Here is a 16,293-nt window from a genome sequence, read left to right as displayed (position 1 = left end):
AATGCAAACATTTCTAAAACAAGTTCTCAGAAACATGGCATGGTTGGGCCTTCTCCGAATGTGCCCCAGGTGAAGTGGGCCTGGTCAGATACCATCTGGCCAGACACCACCTCTTCTGAGAACCTTGGCCTCTGAGAGAGGCCTTGAACTGAGGCAGGAGGGCTGGTGTGTGGGGCCACGGGAGGCAGACCCCCTCTGTGGCCACTATGGAGGGAAACCATGATGGATCACTGGTTTCTCCTTCATCTTCTAAATACACATCTTCTGAACACCTACTGTGTGTCAGGTGCTCTCAGAGAAAGATATCTCTATCCCCAGGGTAAGCCATTTGATAAAGACAGACATCTGCCAACACCCTCAGCCACAGTGTCACTGGGCTCCAGGACCACAAAGGAGGCACAAACGTGCAGGGAAGTGAAGCAGTGGTGGCGCCTCCTCCTCAGAGGACCAGGCAAGGATTTCACGGTGGCAGGGCAGAGGTTGGGGGGTGAGGAAGAGGAGGTAGGGTGGAGGGGGTCAGAGAGGAGGGACCAGATCCCCAGGTGACGTTCCCACTGGGAGACTGGAGGACGGCTCGGCCGCTGCCATCCTGAGCTTCTACTGGTACCTGAGGCCCCATCTTCCTACCAGGATGCAGTGAGGGCAAGTTTGCACAGGCCTGCAGTGGAATTACCTCAAGGACCTTCTGGGACAATAGAGGAAGAAGGGAAGGGGAAGAGAAAGAAGAGAGGAAGAAGACAGGGAGTAGGAAGTGGGAAAGGTGCAAAGAATTTATTTCCTATCACACCCTGAAAATTATTGCAATCTACTTGAAATGTTTGATACCACATGCACACAAAGAAGCCATTGTCTAGATGCTTGATTTTCCACTCTGTAACCCAGTCTTTGACAACTCAGCCTTGAGACCAGGCATCATCTTGCCAGACACAAAACTTCTGCTTCAGGCCAATTTCTCTCTGAGACTGGGAGCTGCATAAGGGCAGAGCCTGCGTCTATCTCATACCCCATGGTGGTGTCCTCAGAACCTCACAGGTGCTCAGCCACTCAAAAATATTTGCGGAATGAATAAAATAAAACTAAAAGTTAAGGGAGAAAAAAACCCTGAAGATACTGAGTTTCCACCAATCATTTAAGACAAGATGATGTAGGAGGAACACAATCAATGTATGCTGAATGAATGGATACTTGGCCTAAAAGGAAATGCTGTGGGGTGAAGGTGAGGCTGGGATGCTAAGTAGAGGGACATCTTCCCTTCCATTCTCAAGGGCAGATGCTCAGAACATTCCTTTATCAGGGCATCCCAGCTCTCCAACACAGCACAGAAATTTCACAGCACAGATGTCCTGCATGACACTCCAGTTTCCAGGGGCCATCTCCTGACCCACCCACTGGTGTGTGTGTGATGGGTTGGATTTGCACCAAGAATCATGTTCTTTATCAGAAAGATAAGGCTGCAGGCTGGGGGGTGGTAGGAGGCATTCCCCAGGGCTAACTTTACCCCACATACTAACTTCGTGTTGTCCTGGATGGAAGAAATATCCTCTGTTAAAAAAGAATTATTCTGACACATATTAAAAATAGCAAGACTTTATCTGGGATTATTGCAGTAGGGGAGAGAGATTGAACTCAACTTTGAATATACCAGGGGCAAGCAGGGATTTACAGAAAACAGGGTGAAGGAGTGGATGGAAAATTACTGTGAGCAGTTTGGAAAGGAATCAGGGGTGGAGGAAGAGGAGTTTGATCAGCTCTCAAGGATGGGAAGATTTTCATCAATTGAGTTAGTAGGATTCTTTGCTAAAACTGGGCTTGGCCTGCTAAGGACAGACCAAGGCCAAAGTCTAGGTGGAAAGAAGGCTCAGAGGAGCCAGGTTACAATTTTGTCAAGGACAGAGTCTTTGTCACCCTTGAGAAGAGAAAGGCTTGCCTGAGGCAGAGGTTGGCATGGGCACTGAAGGGAAAGAATGATTTCAGTGAAGCACTGTGGAGTCCCTCAGAGCGCTCTCAGGTTCCCAGGGAGATAAGCCAGGTCTGTGAGTTAGGGGAAAGATGTAGAAGAGGTGGCAGAGAAAAGCTGGACCCCAGGGATCCTGGTGTGTAGCCCAACACGGGCATTTTCCCGGTGGACAGAGGATATACCTGCAGCACTCCAGCTGTGAGACCCCAGTGAGCCGCAAGCACTGACACTCTGAGGGAGGAGCCACGGCCGGCAGGGGCCGCAGCCTGGGGCAGGGCAGCAGCTCTGGGCCTGCAGAAGTGGTGTCAGCAGCCGGAGGCAGATGTGCTTGGGAACCTCAAGGTGGAGAAGGACGGCGGCCACTGACCACCAGGAGACAGCCTGGGGGCCGATGAGTCAGTAGAGGTGTCTGTGGGGACAGCGGTGGGCCCTCAGGAGTTCTGTGAGCTGGGCTAGAGCCGGAGAGTACTGAGCTCCAGCTGTCGGGTCCCATGCTTAGGTCAGACCTCCCAGGTGGGTTTGGGTTTCTGGAGCTTGATCTGCATCCCTGAAGCCCTGGAGAGTGAAAACAGACAGTCAGGTCGGGGGCCAAGGCCCGGCTCAGTGTTCATGATTAAGGACAGAGTGCATTACTTTCCTCGGACTTACCATCCTATGGCATCAGCGTGGATGAATGCTTTACTTTAAAAACCTATGTTTGAAAAAGGCAAGGCTTCATGACATTTCTGCCCAGGTATTCCATTTCTAGGAACTTTGCCAAAGTAAATAATATTAAACAGAAAACAAGCTTTATGCACAAAGATGTTTATTGCAGTGGTACTTATATGAGCACAGAATTGCAAACAATCCAAATGTCCCACCACAGGGAACTGTGATTAAGTTCTTTCATAATCCACCCTGAAGTATTTGCTCAGCCATTAAAAGTGATGCTTACACATTCTATAGCAACAAGGAGAAATGTTTAAAATGAGCAAAAAAGTGAGAAACATAACTGCATATATACTATGAGTATGTCTGTGTACAAGTAAATAAAAATTCAAGTATTTCTGTGTACAAGAAAATAAAATTGAAGAACTTCAGAGTTCTAATAGATTTAAATGTTCCTCTATTAACCAGGAAACCTATCTGTCCCGCACCTCCTAACTCCACATCATACTCTACAAGGTAGCGCCCCTGCGTGGCTCAGGTCAGTACACATGTCATTGAGGTACCTGGCCAGTAAGGACACTTGCTTGCACCAAGTGGCCCCGACAAGCTCCACTGGTTGATATGAGTTAGGCTGTGTGCAGTAACAACCAACCATGAAATGTCAGTGGCTCCAAACAGCACGGGTCTATTCCTCCCTCAGGTTGCCTGTCCAGAGTGGCTCAGCTGGGCACTCTGCTCCTCACTGTCCTCACTCAGAATGCAAGCTACTGGGCCTGGGGGTTTGTGGTTCCCCCTTGCAGATTGTAGAGGGGCAGGAGACATAAAGTGGCTCCCATCCATAATTAAATGCTCCGTCATGGAGGCAGCTAACATCACTCCCACTCACACCCCACTGGCTAAAACCAGTCACAGGGCCTTCCCCACGGAGGAGGCTAACCTGCTCTGTGCTGGGAAGGAGAGGGGAACTGGCTACCTCGGGGCAGCACCATTGGCCATAAGGGCCTGCTGTGAGCTGAGTGCTGCCAGGAGATTCCTTGCAAAAGTTTCCTGGTGCCTATGGCTCAGTGTCACCCTTCAATGCCCTGACCAAGGCCTAAGAAAGGCAACACTATACATGAGGTCACAGATGTACCTTAAAACCACAGCAAATGACTCAACTGCCATCCTTATTTTCTGTTTTCTAGCTTCAAAATGGAGATATTTGCCTTCTACAAAATTATTGCTCCTGGGGCACTTTACAGAGTGGGAAGTGTGTTCACACCCAGGCAGCCCTAGGACCGTGCCTGCTGCTGAGCTACACGGGGCCACACCCAGTGAGCTTCTCCATCTGGGCTTGCTCTCCCTCCAGAGCTAGCTCCCTTGTCTGCAGGGACCAGCCATTCCCCAGAAAGAAAAATAAAGTTCTAATCAGAAGTAGTGAGGATTAATTTACTAAGCTTTATTTCATTCTTGGCATTATTAGGATGAGAAGGTTTAAAAATAAATGAATGAGTAAAACAGAAGCAAGATGAAAGCATTTGTAACAAAAGCACCGTGTCTGTGACAGCTAAGGAGTCTGTCTCTGAGTCTCATTCTCTTTCTGTCTCTCTTTCTGTGTGTGTTTTTTTCTTTCCTCGTTTCTCTCTGTATCTGTCTCTCTCTCCCTCTCCCTCTCTCATTGGTCCCACCCCTGTCCCACAACCATGATAGTAATGGATTTATTTTTTGCTTCAATGTTATGTTGTCAGCATGATGATTAACTTTTCCTATCAAACATGCTTGAACTGAGATATATCCCTGCCCACTGTCATGCCAGGCTGAGCTCTGAGAGATTTATCAGGAGGAGGAACCTGGGGGTGGAGAGGGCCATGTTAGTTTGGGATGGCTACAAAGCTTAGTGGATTAAAACAATGCAAACCTGTCATCTCGGTTTCCAGGGTCCAAGATTCCAGGTGCAGGTGGGTGAGGTCCTCTGGCCAGGGTCACCCCGGGCTCAAATCATGATGGAAGCTGACTGGTTCATTCCAGTGGTTGGCAGAATCCAGCACCTTGTGGTGGTAGAACTTAAGTACCTGCTTCCTTGAGGACTGTCGACCAGAGGCCACACTCAGCTGCTAAAGACCCGGCAGGCAGTCCCTGGCCCTGTGGTCCCCTCCACAGGTGTGGCTGCTTGCTTTCTCCCAGGCCAGCAGGAAAGCTTTGGAGGTGTCCCCTTTAAGGCCTCACCTAATAAAGTCAGGCCCACCTAGCATAATCTCCCTTTTTATTAAATCAAAGCCAAGTGATCAAGGACTTTAATTCTATCTTCCCAGGCCCCTTTGTCAAATACAGTAACCTGATGACAAGGGTGATTCCGCGGCATATTCACGGGTCCTGCCCATAGTCCAGCGAAAGAGATTATATGGGTGTCTACATGTAGGGTCAGGAATCTTGGGGTCATTTTAGAATCTGCCCACCACAGGGGTCCCCTCTTCCAAGGTTGGTGGATTCACAGTTAGAGGAAGCCTCCAGACCACATGCACTAAGCATCCTGGGCAGTTGCAAAGAACCATGTTTTGCAAGGAGAGCTCTTCTTTCTGACTCGGAGGCCCTTGGTCAGGAGAGGGGCCTTCTGCAGTCCCCAAGGCAGAGGGCTGGAGCAGCGAAGAGATGGATTTCTCATTTGCAGGCACTATACCTCCTTCCCTGTGCATCTTCCTAAGGACGTGCAGGGGTGGGGCAGCAGAGCAGCCTGTGGGAGGGCAGGGCTGGGGGATTAGGACAATGCCACACACACAGGGGCAGCAGACCTCAGACCCCTGGGGCAGCCACACTAATATTTTCTTCTCCCCAGTCAGGGGAAGCGGAGGGCAGGGGGCCCTGAAAGTGATAGCAGATGTGTGTGGGGCCTTGGCACACAGCGTGAGGGGTGTCAGAGAACCCTCCCCATTTTGAAAACAGATGCCCTGGCCTCAGTCCAGGGGCTGTCACTCAGAGGCATGCCCCACTCAACTCCCTGCCAGCAGGGCTTCTGAATAGGGACCACAGCCCAGTAGCCAGAATTCAGGCCTCTGACTGTGAGGCTGAAACCCATGTGGGACCTGAAAGTCAACACTGAGTCTCAAGGACTGTCCTGGGGTTGGAGCTGGGGACTTGAGTTCTCTCTCGCTTTTGGCCTGGGGCAGGTCACTGAGCCTGGCTACGCGTCAGTTTCTACCTCAGAATATGGGCGTAGGTGCAGTATGGAGACCTTTATGAAAGCAAGTTTTCTGATGGCCACATATAGCTGATATGTTCCACATGCCTTTTGCTCCTGGAGACCATACTGCAGATCTGTGTGGCAGTGACCTGCTCCGCTCCGCTGGGGAGAAGCCGAGTCTGCCTGAACCTGGTTTGAAAGATCGATCTCTCCTCCGCCTGCCTGTGTCTGCTGTCTCTCGCATACACAGTTACAACAGACTTTACCAAACAGAGTCAAGGAAACAAAAGGTGACTCCCCTTCCACCCCACCACGAGTGGAAGCTCCCTAAGGTCCTTATCAGAAGGAGATGCTGGTGCCACACTTCCTGTACAGCCTACAGAACCATGAGCCAAATAAACCTCTTTTCTTCATAAATTACCAAGCCTCAGCTATTCCTTTATAGCAATGCAATTGGACTAAGACAGTGATCTTAGATAAACTAGGGCCATACTTTGAGCCTCAGTTTCTTCATTTCAAAATGAGGAATTTGGGCTGGTCCTACAATATCCACTATGTAGCCTAAGGTCTAGGGATAAGCCCCCTTGACTCTCGGACAGTCTGCTGTGATTTTTTTTTTTTTTTTTTTGACAAGTCTTGCTCTGTTGCCCAGGCTGGAGTGCAGTGACATGATCTTGGCTCACTGCAAATTCCGCCTCCCGGGTTCAAGTGATTCTCCTGCCTGAGCCACCCAAGAAGCTGGGATTGCAGGTGCCCACCATGGGATTGGCCAGGCTGGTCTTGAACTCCTGACGTCAGGTAATCTGCCTGCCTTGGCCTCCCAAAGTGCTTGGATTACAGGCATGAGCCACCACGCCCGGCCCTTTTTTAAACTAAGTTGTCTAGCACCGGTCTTAGTGGGCCCCAATATTTCCCTTACTAAAGCTAGGCTGAATAATGAGAAGGTCTCTGGGGAAGTCCCTCAGGCTGGGTAAGGATGGAGGGTCAGCAAGAGCAGACTGCGTATGAGAGTCCATCACTGAAGACAACCTCCCCAGGCAAGGAGGGGTCTCTGCCTGAGGCTTCCCAGGGCTCCCCGCCCGCTGCTGGATGCTTCTGTCTATGCTGCAGCTCATCTGCCTGTCATCTGCATGGAGCTTCTGGGGGTTTCCGGGACCTGTGCAGGGGACCCAGTAGAATGCTCACCTTCGGGCTGTGGGGCAGACACAACTGGGCTGTGATGCAAATTGTGTGAACTAGAAATCCCAACCCTGGCTTCCCAGCCTGGCATTGCTGCTGTGGGACCTGGGGGACCACCACCTGTCTTTCCAAAGTCGGTTTCCTCCTCGGCAAAATGGAGCCAATGAAACCAGTTTCTCCTGGGTAGACTGAGAATGAACTAATCCAGAATGGACTGGGTGTTATAGGCTAAATTGTGACCCTCCCCCCAAACAAATTCATACATTGTAGTCCTTAACTCCAGTGCCTCAGAATGTGGCTGTATGTGGAGATAAGACTTTTAAAGAGGTGACTAGGTTAAGATGAGGTCAGTAGGGTGAGTCCGAATCCAATATGACTGGTGTCCTTTTAAGAAGTGATTAGGACACAGATGGACACAGGGGTAAGACTGTGTGACGGCACAGGGAGACAGCGGTGTCTCCAAGCCAAGGAGAGAGGCTTCAGGACAAATGTACTCTGCCGAAACCTTGATCGCAGGCTCCAGGACTCCCAAATTGTGAGAAAATAAATGTCTATGGTTTAAGGACAGTCTGTGGTGTTTTGTATGGCGGCCCTAACACACTAATAGATGGGAGATTGGTTTTGCATTAGGCAGAGGGCAAAACCCGGGAGGAGGGCGCTCAGCCTTGCCGCTCTTCCTGGGGCCTCTGTCCTGGTGTGCCCAGGTCAGCCCCATGGCCTGTAGTGCTGTGTATCCAGTGCAGAACAGCCAGCCATACCACTGGCAGGGGAGTCCACGGGGCTGGGGCAAAGTTGTTTTGATTGTAGGCAACTGCCGAGAGGCTGCAAATGCCGCCAACTTGTCTAACATGATTCCGCGAGAAATGTTGACTCTAAATTACAAGGACTTAATTTTTCCAACCACAGCTAGGCAGTAAATGACTCTCTGAAATGACAGATGGAAAGTTCAGTTAATATGTTTATCTTCTGGCTCAAAGTGGCCCGCCTCCCCCAGCACTGCTCGGGCCAGCCTGCATAGAGTGGGGAGGAGCTTCCTGCTGCCCCGACATGCCCCCTGGACCTAGACCCCCAAACCTGCCCTGGATGTGGGGTCACTGTAGTGTGCAGGGAAGGATGGCTGTGAGAGCCCCAGGGTCCAGGTGCCTCTTGGAAAAGTTAGAGCTAACCTGCAGTGACAATGGCCTGGCTTTATCCCCAAGGGGACAAACCACAGGACCTCATCTACCAGGCCATACTCAGAATGGTCATCTAAAACTCTCCCTACTGGCATCCAAGGAGATGCCAGGAACAGGGTCATAATTTTAACACCCAGGATCTACACAATGTTTTCGACAGGACCTACACTGAACAACCTGAGGTTGTGGGTGCTATCAGTATCCTCATTTTATTATTGAGTCAATGGAGACACAGAGAGGTTAAGCAACTTGCTCAAGGTCATAGAGGCCGTCAGTGCTAGAACTGGGATTCAAACCAGGGCAGGCTGGCTCCATAAAGCATGTCTTTGATCACTGTGCCATCACCCCCAGAGAGGTTTGCTGAGGGAGATGCTGTGGGGAAGGGCCCTGTGCCAGCTACTTGGCAAGGCCTGTTGCTCCTGCCTCTCTACAGACACCACCATGGCGGGCTTGGGTCCAGATTGGACTAGGCATCAGGTCACACCTCAGCCACTGATCCCAGGAGGAAAAGGTAGTACAAAACTCACCACCATCTTCCATCCCTCTCACCTGACAGCCACATGCCTCTTGGCCCCATCCCTGTCTCTGCTGTCCTGGGAGCTCTGACACAAGCTCCCATGGCATGTCACAGTCCAGAGAGTCTGCCAGAGATGGGGAAGGTGAGCACTGAGGCATCTGACCCTGGCCCACAGCCCTGTCCTCTACATAGGAAGAGAACACCTTCCCTGTCAATGTCTTCCCCTACCTTCTCCCATTCTCCATGCAGCCCTCTGTGATGCAGGGTAAGGACATGTCCCACCTGTGCAACCCTATGCCCTTAGGCCAGTCTCCTCCACCCCATATCCCTGGACCCAGATGTGGATGTCAGGGTGAGTTCAGGGCCACACCATTCCCAAGGACCTCTACTCTCCAGCAAGGGCTCCAGGCTGCTGCCCCACATCGTTGCTGCTCCTCCAGTTGGTTGGGTCATTGGCCAGCAACGGTATGATAAGCTGGAGTCACAGGATGACTTGGGGGCAGTTCCTAGTCTGAGAAGCCCCCAGGTTAGCAGAGAGAGATGGCAAGATCACCACAGTCCTCTGCAGGGTGGGCCTGCGAATACCTCAGAGCACAGAGCATGGGCTCAAAGTCTGAGGCCTGTGAGGAGAGGTGGCCTTACCAAGGCCCCACCTGGGCCGTGCCCTCAAAATGAGAAGGAAGTGGGGATTAAGGAGAATCTCAGGAACAGCCTGAGCAAGAAGGAGAAATGGTGTGGTGTATGTAAGGAAGCCAGGAGAGAGCTGCAGGGTGCTGGGGAGACAGGGACAGACAGATGAGGCTGTAGGGGCAGCTCAGACCCCACCAGATGGCTTTCGGGGACAGTCCCACATGCCAAGTGGAAGAGCTTGGGCCTCATTCTTTAGGGGATGCAGTCACTTTTTAAAATTGTGGTAAAATACATATAACATAAAACATACCATATTAGCCATTTTTAAGTTCAGTGGCATTAAGTGCATTCACACTGCTCTGCAACCATGACCACCATCCATCTCCATCACCCCAAACTGAAACTCTGTTCCCGTTACACAACACCCAGCCCCCAGCCCCTAACAACCTTCATTCTCCTTTCCATCTCTGTGGATTAAACTGCTGTGGGTAAGGGACACAGTCCCAACGTGGGAAGGGGGACACTGTGAGGGGGTGGTCCCTCCAACCGCTGTACCTGCAGAGTAGAAAGTGAGCTGGACAAAGACCTCACTGGCAGCCACTACAAGGGTCCAAGCCAAAGACAAGGGATGCTTGCTTGAGGTGGTGGCTGCCAGTTGGTGCCCTGCCTGGAGGACAGGAGACCTGGGTTTGAATTCCAGCTCAAGTTCTCAGAGACCTGTGGCTCTTGGCAAGTTCTCAGCCTCCTGAGTACTCATTACTGCACATGAGATGGGGGTGACAATACTCTCTTTGTGGAGCTGACTTTAGGTACTGAGGATAATAATATAATAATAGTAATAATAGGCCGGGCGCGGTGGCTCAAGCCTGTAATCCCAGCACTTTGGGAGGCCGAGACGGGCGGATCACAAGGTCAGGAGATCGAGACCATCCTGGCTAATACGGTGAAACCCCGTCTCTACTAAAGAATACAAAAAACTAGCCAGGCGACGAGGCGGGCGCCTGTAGTTTGGGAGGCTGAGGCGGGAGAATGGCGTGAACCTGGGAGGCGCAGCTTGCAGTGAGCTGAGATCTGGCCACCGCACTCCAGCCTGGGCGACAGAGCCAGACTCCGCCTCAAAAAAAAAAATAATAATAATAATAATAGTAATAATAATAGCACATATGCTCTGCCCAGCACCAAGTTTTTCACCAAGTGATGAGGTGATGAGGATCTGTCTCTCATCAGCCTTGAGGCCCTACAGAGACAGCAACTCTAAGTCAAAGAAACTGAAGCTTGTTGGGTTCGGGGCTTATTGCCTAGGATTTGCAGTAGAAAGAACCTTAATCCAAGGTCCAGCACAGAGGGGATGCTCCATACATGTGAGTTGACTTCCAACCCCTCTGTAAAGTTAAGCCAGCCATAGTGCCCAGTTCATGTATCAACCATTCTGGTGGATGATACTTTCAACTTGTGGAGTTTCCCAGGAGTTCAAAGCGGCCTCAAGACAGATCTATTTCAGCACAATCAGAGCCCCCACAGGAGGCTGTGGCTTCAGGGAGGCCTCTGCTGGCTCTGCCACTCATTAGAACCTGTGTGGGGGCCTTTGCCTGAGGCCAGCTGACTGCCCAGAGGCTGTTCGGCTTACCCTGGGGGGGGTGGGGGTGCAGAGCTCCTGCAGGCACCTGAGAACAAGGATGTCACAGTGGCTTTTGTTGAGCAGCCCCAGACACCATCCTCATTTATTATTCTCATGGCTGTTGGGTCTAGAATTCAGTCAGAGCACAGTAGGATGGCTTGTCTCTGCTCCATAAAGTCTGCAGCCTCTGCTGGGATTCCTAGAACAGCTGGAGGTGACTTGATGGCTGGCAGCAGGAATCATCTGATGACCTCTTCACTCAGCTCCTATGTGTGGCCTCTCCATGTCACCTTGTCTTCCTCATAAGATGGCGGCCACGTGGATAATTGGTTCAGGCCTCTAGCGCTACTATTCGAGTGGTTAAGGAGGAAGATGTATTGCTTTACTTTTTTTTTACAAGCTCATAAAATTCAAGAGGATGGAACACGATGGGGTCCATCTGTCCATATGAGGGTTGCAAAGTCACACTGTCAAAGAGCATGTAGGACAGAAACTATTGTTGTACTCTTTTTGGGAATATACAACCTGCCACAAAATGAATAGCAGATAAATTGAAATACATATACCCAGCTGAAATCTCCTTTTCTTTTTCCCTCTGCCGAATTGACACTGATCCTCCTTCTCCAAAATCGGGTTTTCAGCACAAGGATGAAAGCAGGCACCAACAGCAATCTGCTCAAAGAAAGCTCTTTTGCAGGCACATATTCTTGTGCATATTTAAAATATGACATCCCAGACTCTGTGAAAAAAAAATATTTCTTCCATCTTTCCTGCAGGGTAATTTCCAAAATCAGACTGTTGCTTGATCTAAGTTGAAAACTAAAAGAAAAACATTAGGCCCTAATCTCCATCAACAAATTTGTTCCAGCCAAGAACTCCCAGGTTCTACTGGGTTCATTTCAGTAGGAATTTGGGCAAGTAAAACAGACTGTTTTCAACTCAGGATCTTCATCTATCTCATTGGAATAGATGTCATATTTTCTAAAGGGAGGGTGAGATGTTTCATTCAAGACATTTAAAATGAAGTAGGGAGCAGAGAACGTAAATTCTGTTTGTTCTATTTATTCTGAACATCTTTAGAATAAATAGAATACTGGATGCTGAAATGTGTGTTTGTTTATTGAACAATTTTAAAGAAATTTAAAATGCCATTGGTCCTATCTCTTTAATTAGAGATGGAGGCAAGGGGTTGGGGATGTTGAGGTTAATTGAGAACAGGACCCCACTGTCCTCAGTCTAAACAGAAGGGAAAAATAGGTGTAATCACCCAAAAAAGCATTTGATTATTTTTCTTTAAATGCAAATAATATTTTTGGCCAGTAGAGCATTGAGGACAGGCTTTTGCCTTCAGCAAATAAAAAATCCTGTTCAAGACCCAGGCTAGACTCACCACCAATTTAGTGTTTTAAAAAATTCTTATGACTTATTTGAGCACTTCCATGCCATCAAAACTGGTCTGGGACCTTTGGTTAACATCTGGAAGGAATGTATGTTGACAAATGCCAAAAACAACTTTTAAATATCAATCCCTTAGAAGAAGCAATGGAGAGGGAGGGATTCTTGAGAAAGGATGGAAAAATCAAACTCATTTCATTGGCTTAGAGAGCAGCCTAACTTCTAATCTATCCCATGATGCTGATGTCATGTAATCAGGTGCATTTCCCCAGCTTCCCTCCCCTTTGTACCATTGCTGTCAGAAGATGAACCTGCGAAAAGAGAGGTGGGGGTCCTCTCCCGTCTTTTGTCATAGTTATGTCTATGATGAGCATAACCATGGTGACAGGCCCTTGGCTTCTCTAGGATTTCTAAAGGAACAGCATTTAGCTCAGCCAGTGGAGCTCAGAAGGAGGACAACATCCCAGAGAAAACTGGACAGGAAACAGACTGAGCATCCAGAGCGGGGGCTCTCAGAACACTTTGTTACAGCAGCCTTAGTGCCCTTTCAGTTTGTACTTGAATGCCTGCTGAGATGGGGAACCCACTGCCTCCCCAAATTTTCCATTCCATTGGGAGTCTTTGTTGGGCAGCTCTTCTTAATACTAAGCTGAAATATAAGCCCCTTCCAATTATTTGTGGGACGAAATGAAGTGAATAAATAAGTACCAAGTTGAATCTTTCTCATTTGTATCCCCCTGTGTATGTTGTACCCCACCTTTTACCCCAATCTTTACAGAAGAAATTCTAGATGGTAAAACAGAAGGATGAGCATTTGCCTGTAACTATCTGTGTCACAGGTTCTCTGGTGAGGTGCCAGAACACCCAGGACCAGCACACAAGACACAGTCATACACTGAGATGGAGGACAAGGTACAGTGTGCTGTGAGGACAGCATAAAGAGGCCTGGAGCAAGTCAACGGGTACCACGTCTACTGTAATATGTGAGAACTATGCTTCAAGACTGTGAATCCAATGGGACGTGGAAAGATTTTCTCCACACACTGCTGCATTGCTGAAAAACAGTGAAGTGGACATGGGAGAAACAGGTGCGGAATGTAATTTCTTTCCACATTTGAGGTACACTTTCGGTATTCATATCACACAGGGCTTTGGAGACCACTGTAGAGATGTTGCTCTCGCTTTGTAGAAATGGAAGCTGTTGGTGAGTCTTGGGCATAAAAGTGATGTGATCCAGTTACACTGTGAGCGAATTACTCTGGATGTGTGAGAATAACTAGTTTAGGGAGCAAAGCAGGATCAGGAACTAGAAGTCGGCTGCAATGATCCAGGCAAGAGTTGATACGGCTTAACCATGGCAACCTGGGCCATCTTCAGCTGCCAGAGTCCATGAAGGCACATCTGTCTAGCTGAGCACATTGTCACCTGCATGCAATCAGAGTTCTCATAAGGAGCAAGGCATATTAGTCAGAGTTGTCCAGAGAAACACAACTAAATATACATATATGTGTGTGTGTGTGTACACAGAGAGAGAGAGAGAGAGAGAGAGAGAGAGTCAGTCTTATGATATGAAAGGGGCTCACATGATTATGAAGACTGAGAAGTCCCAGGATCTGCAATTGGCAAACTGGAGTCCCAGGAGAGCTGGTGGTGTAGTTCCAGTTTGAATCCAAAGGCCTGAGAACCAAGGGACTGAGTAGTTCCAGTCCAAGTCTCAAGATCTAGGAAGAGCTGATGTTTCTGTTGAAGTCCAAAGGAGAGGACCTATGTCTCAACTCAGGGCAGTCAGGGAAAAGGAGTTCCCTCTTACACTTGGGAGGGTCAGCCTTTCTGTTGTATTCAGGTCTTCAAATGTTTGGATGCGGTCCACCCGCATTAGGGGGGGCAATCTACTTTATGCAGTCTACCCATTCAAATGCTAATGTCATCCAGAAATATCCAGAATAACGTTTGACCAAATGTCTGGGCACCCTGTGGCCCAGTCAAGTTGACACATAAAATTAACCATCACAGAAGATGAGAAAGGTTATAGGCTGGATGGCTGCAGCATCTGCCACAGCTCCTGTGTGCCTCTGGTTCCAGATTTGATTCTTTTCCTCCCAAAAGGAATTAAGACTCTTGGTTCCAAATTTCAGGACAGAAAAAATACTGAGTATGGGCAATCTCAATGCCAGAAAATAAGGCTGTGTTAAAAATGACAATACGTTGCTGTTGAGAGGACAAAGGGCCAGTTTGAAGGGTCCCATCAACCAACAGAGCATGAAAAATAAAGTAACACTCAAGGTTACCTGAAACAAGTTGCTTTTGTGAAAGATCATGAATTTACAACAATATTTGAAAAAGCAAAGTTAATATAATGTGTGCAAAAGAATGCACATATTAGGATTTGTTTCGTTTTATTGCTTTAATAAATAGAAAAGTACTTATGTTTGTATTTACATTTTTCTATTGAGCATATATCCATTTACAAAGTATAGAGTTATCTTTCTCACTCTCACTGTGCATAAGAAAGAATAAACACAGGGAACCATAAATAAACCAAAATAATCCCCTGAAACATGCATAGTATAGGGAGTCAAGGAATTGATTGCTCTTGTGATCCTACACAGCAACCAATTAAACAGAGAATTTCACAGTGTTCTAAGATGATTAATTAGCTAAACATTGCACACACTCCATCTCTCATCTTTTAGTGGATGGAACCTCAAGATGACCCCACTAATTATAATGTAATATTGATAAGGCATGCATACGTTTCCAATTAATATTTATAGACTAAGCCAATTTATCATAATGACAGGACAATAGTTTAGGTACTGCCAGCCAGTCATAAGAAACTTTTTACAATACATCATTTCTGGGAAAGACACCAAGTTTTGAAAAATTAAATCTTTTAATTTAGCTTTTGAAAGGCAGAGGTTTACAAGTCAAAATGTAACAAATAGAACTTTATTATCAAAAGACACTCAATCAGGGGTTTGGTTTCAATCACTTTAAACAAACAGACTTATCCTGGACCAGAATCTGCGACTTCTTCTCCTCCTGAAATGGTATGCACCTGATTTGGGGTCTGCTGAGATTATTAGTATCTCATAGAATTACTGAAGCCCTATGTGAGTGTAAAAAATGAAACTTTTGAATGATATAAAATAAAATCATTTAAACACAGAGAATTCATAATTTTGTAACCACATTTACATATTATCAGTGTGATTTTATTTATGTTTGTGTCTTAAAATGACTACTAGTCAGGATAGTGTAGGTAAAATTCCAATGACTTGATACAATGAAGGTTTATTTCTTTCTTGTACTTCATATCCATCTTAGTTCAGCAAAGGGCTCTCTGCTCCACCAGGTCACTCAGGAACCCAGGCTGACAGGTGCTCCACAGCCTTGCAGTTGCCTCATCCAGAAAATGTGACCTGTTCAGTCACTCAGTGTGGTGGTTTTAAAATTTTGTTCACAAATTATTTTATACTTCTTCCCTCAAAAATTAGAGACTGACGCTCTTCCTCTTAAGTGTGGACTGTTCTTAGTCACTTGCCTTTAATGAATAGAATGTGTCAGAAGTAACAACCTGTGTTTTCCAAGAGCAGTCGTAGAAGGCAGTGTGACTTCTGCTTTATTCTATCTTGGATAACTCATTCCTGGGGAAGCCAGCTATCATGTTTGAGGCTACTCAATGAGTCCTAGGAGAGGTCCATGTGGTATGGAGTGGTGGCCTCTTTCCAACAGCCAGTGAGGAACTGAGGCCTTGCACCAACAGCGTGTAAGTGAGTAGTCATACAAGCAAATCCTCCAGGAGATAACTGCAGCCCACTCTTCATCTGGGCTGTAACCTCATGAGAGACCATGGAGCCAGAACCACCAAACTAAGCCATTTCTGAATTCCTGACCGACAGAAACTGTGAAATAACAAGTGCCTGTTGTCTTATACTCCCAAGTTTTAGGGCAATTTGTTATGTAGCTAAAAACAACCAATACCATGAGACAGAGGAAAAGACCACTGGAAGGTCT

Source organism: Rhinopithecus bieti, unplaced genomic scaffold, assembly GCF_001698545.2.
Source record: "Rhinopithecus bieti isolate Rb0 unplaced genomic scaffold, ASM169854v2 scaffold_15143, whole genome shotgun sequence".
NCBI lineage: Eukaryota > Metazoa > Chordata > Mammalia > Primates > Cercopithecidae > Rhinopithecus > Rhinopithecus bieti.
The sequence above is the reverse complement of the archived record's forward strand: the minus strand, read 5'-3'. Positions refer to the sequence as shown.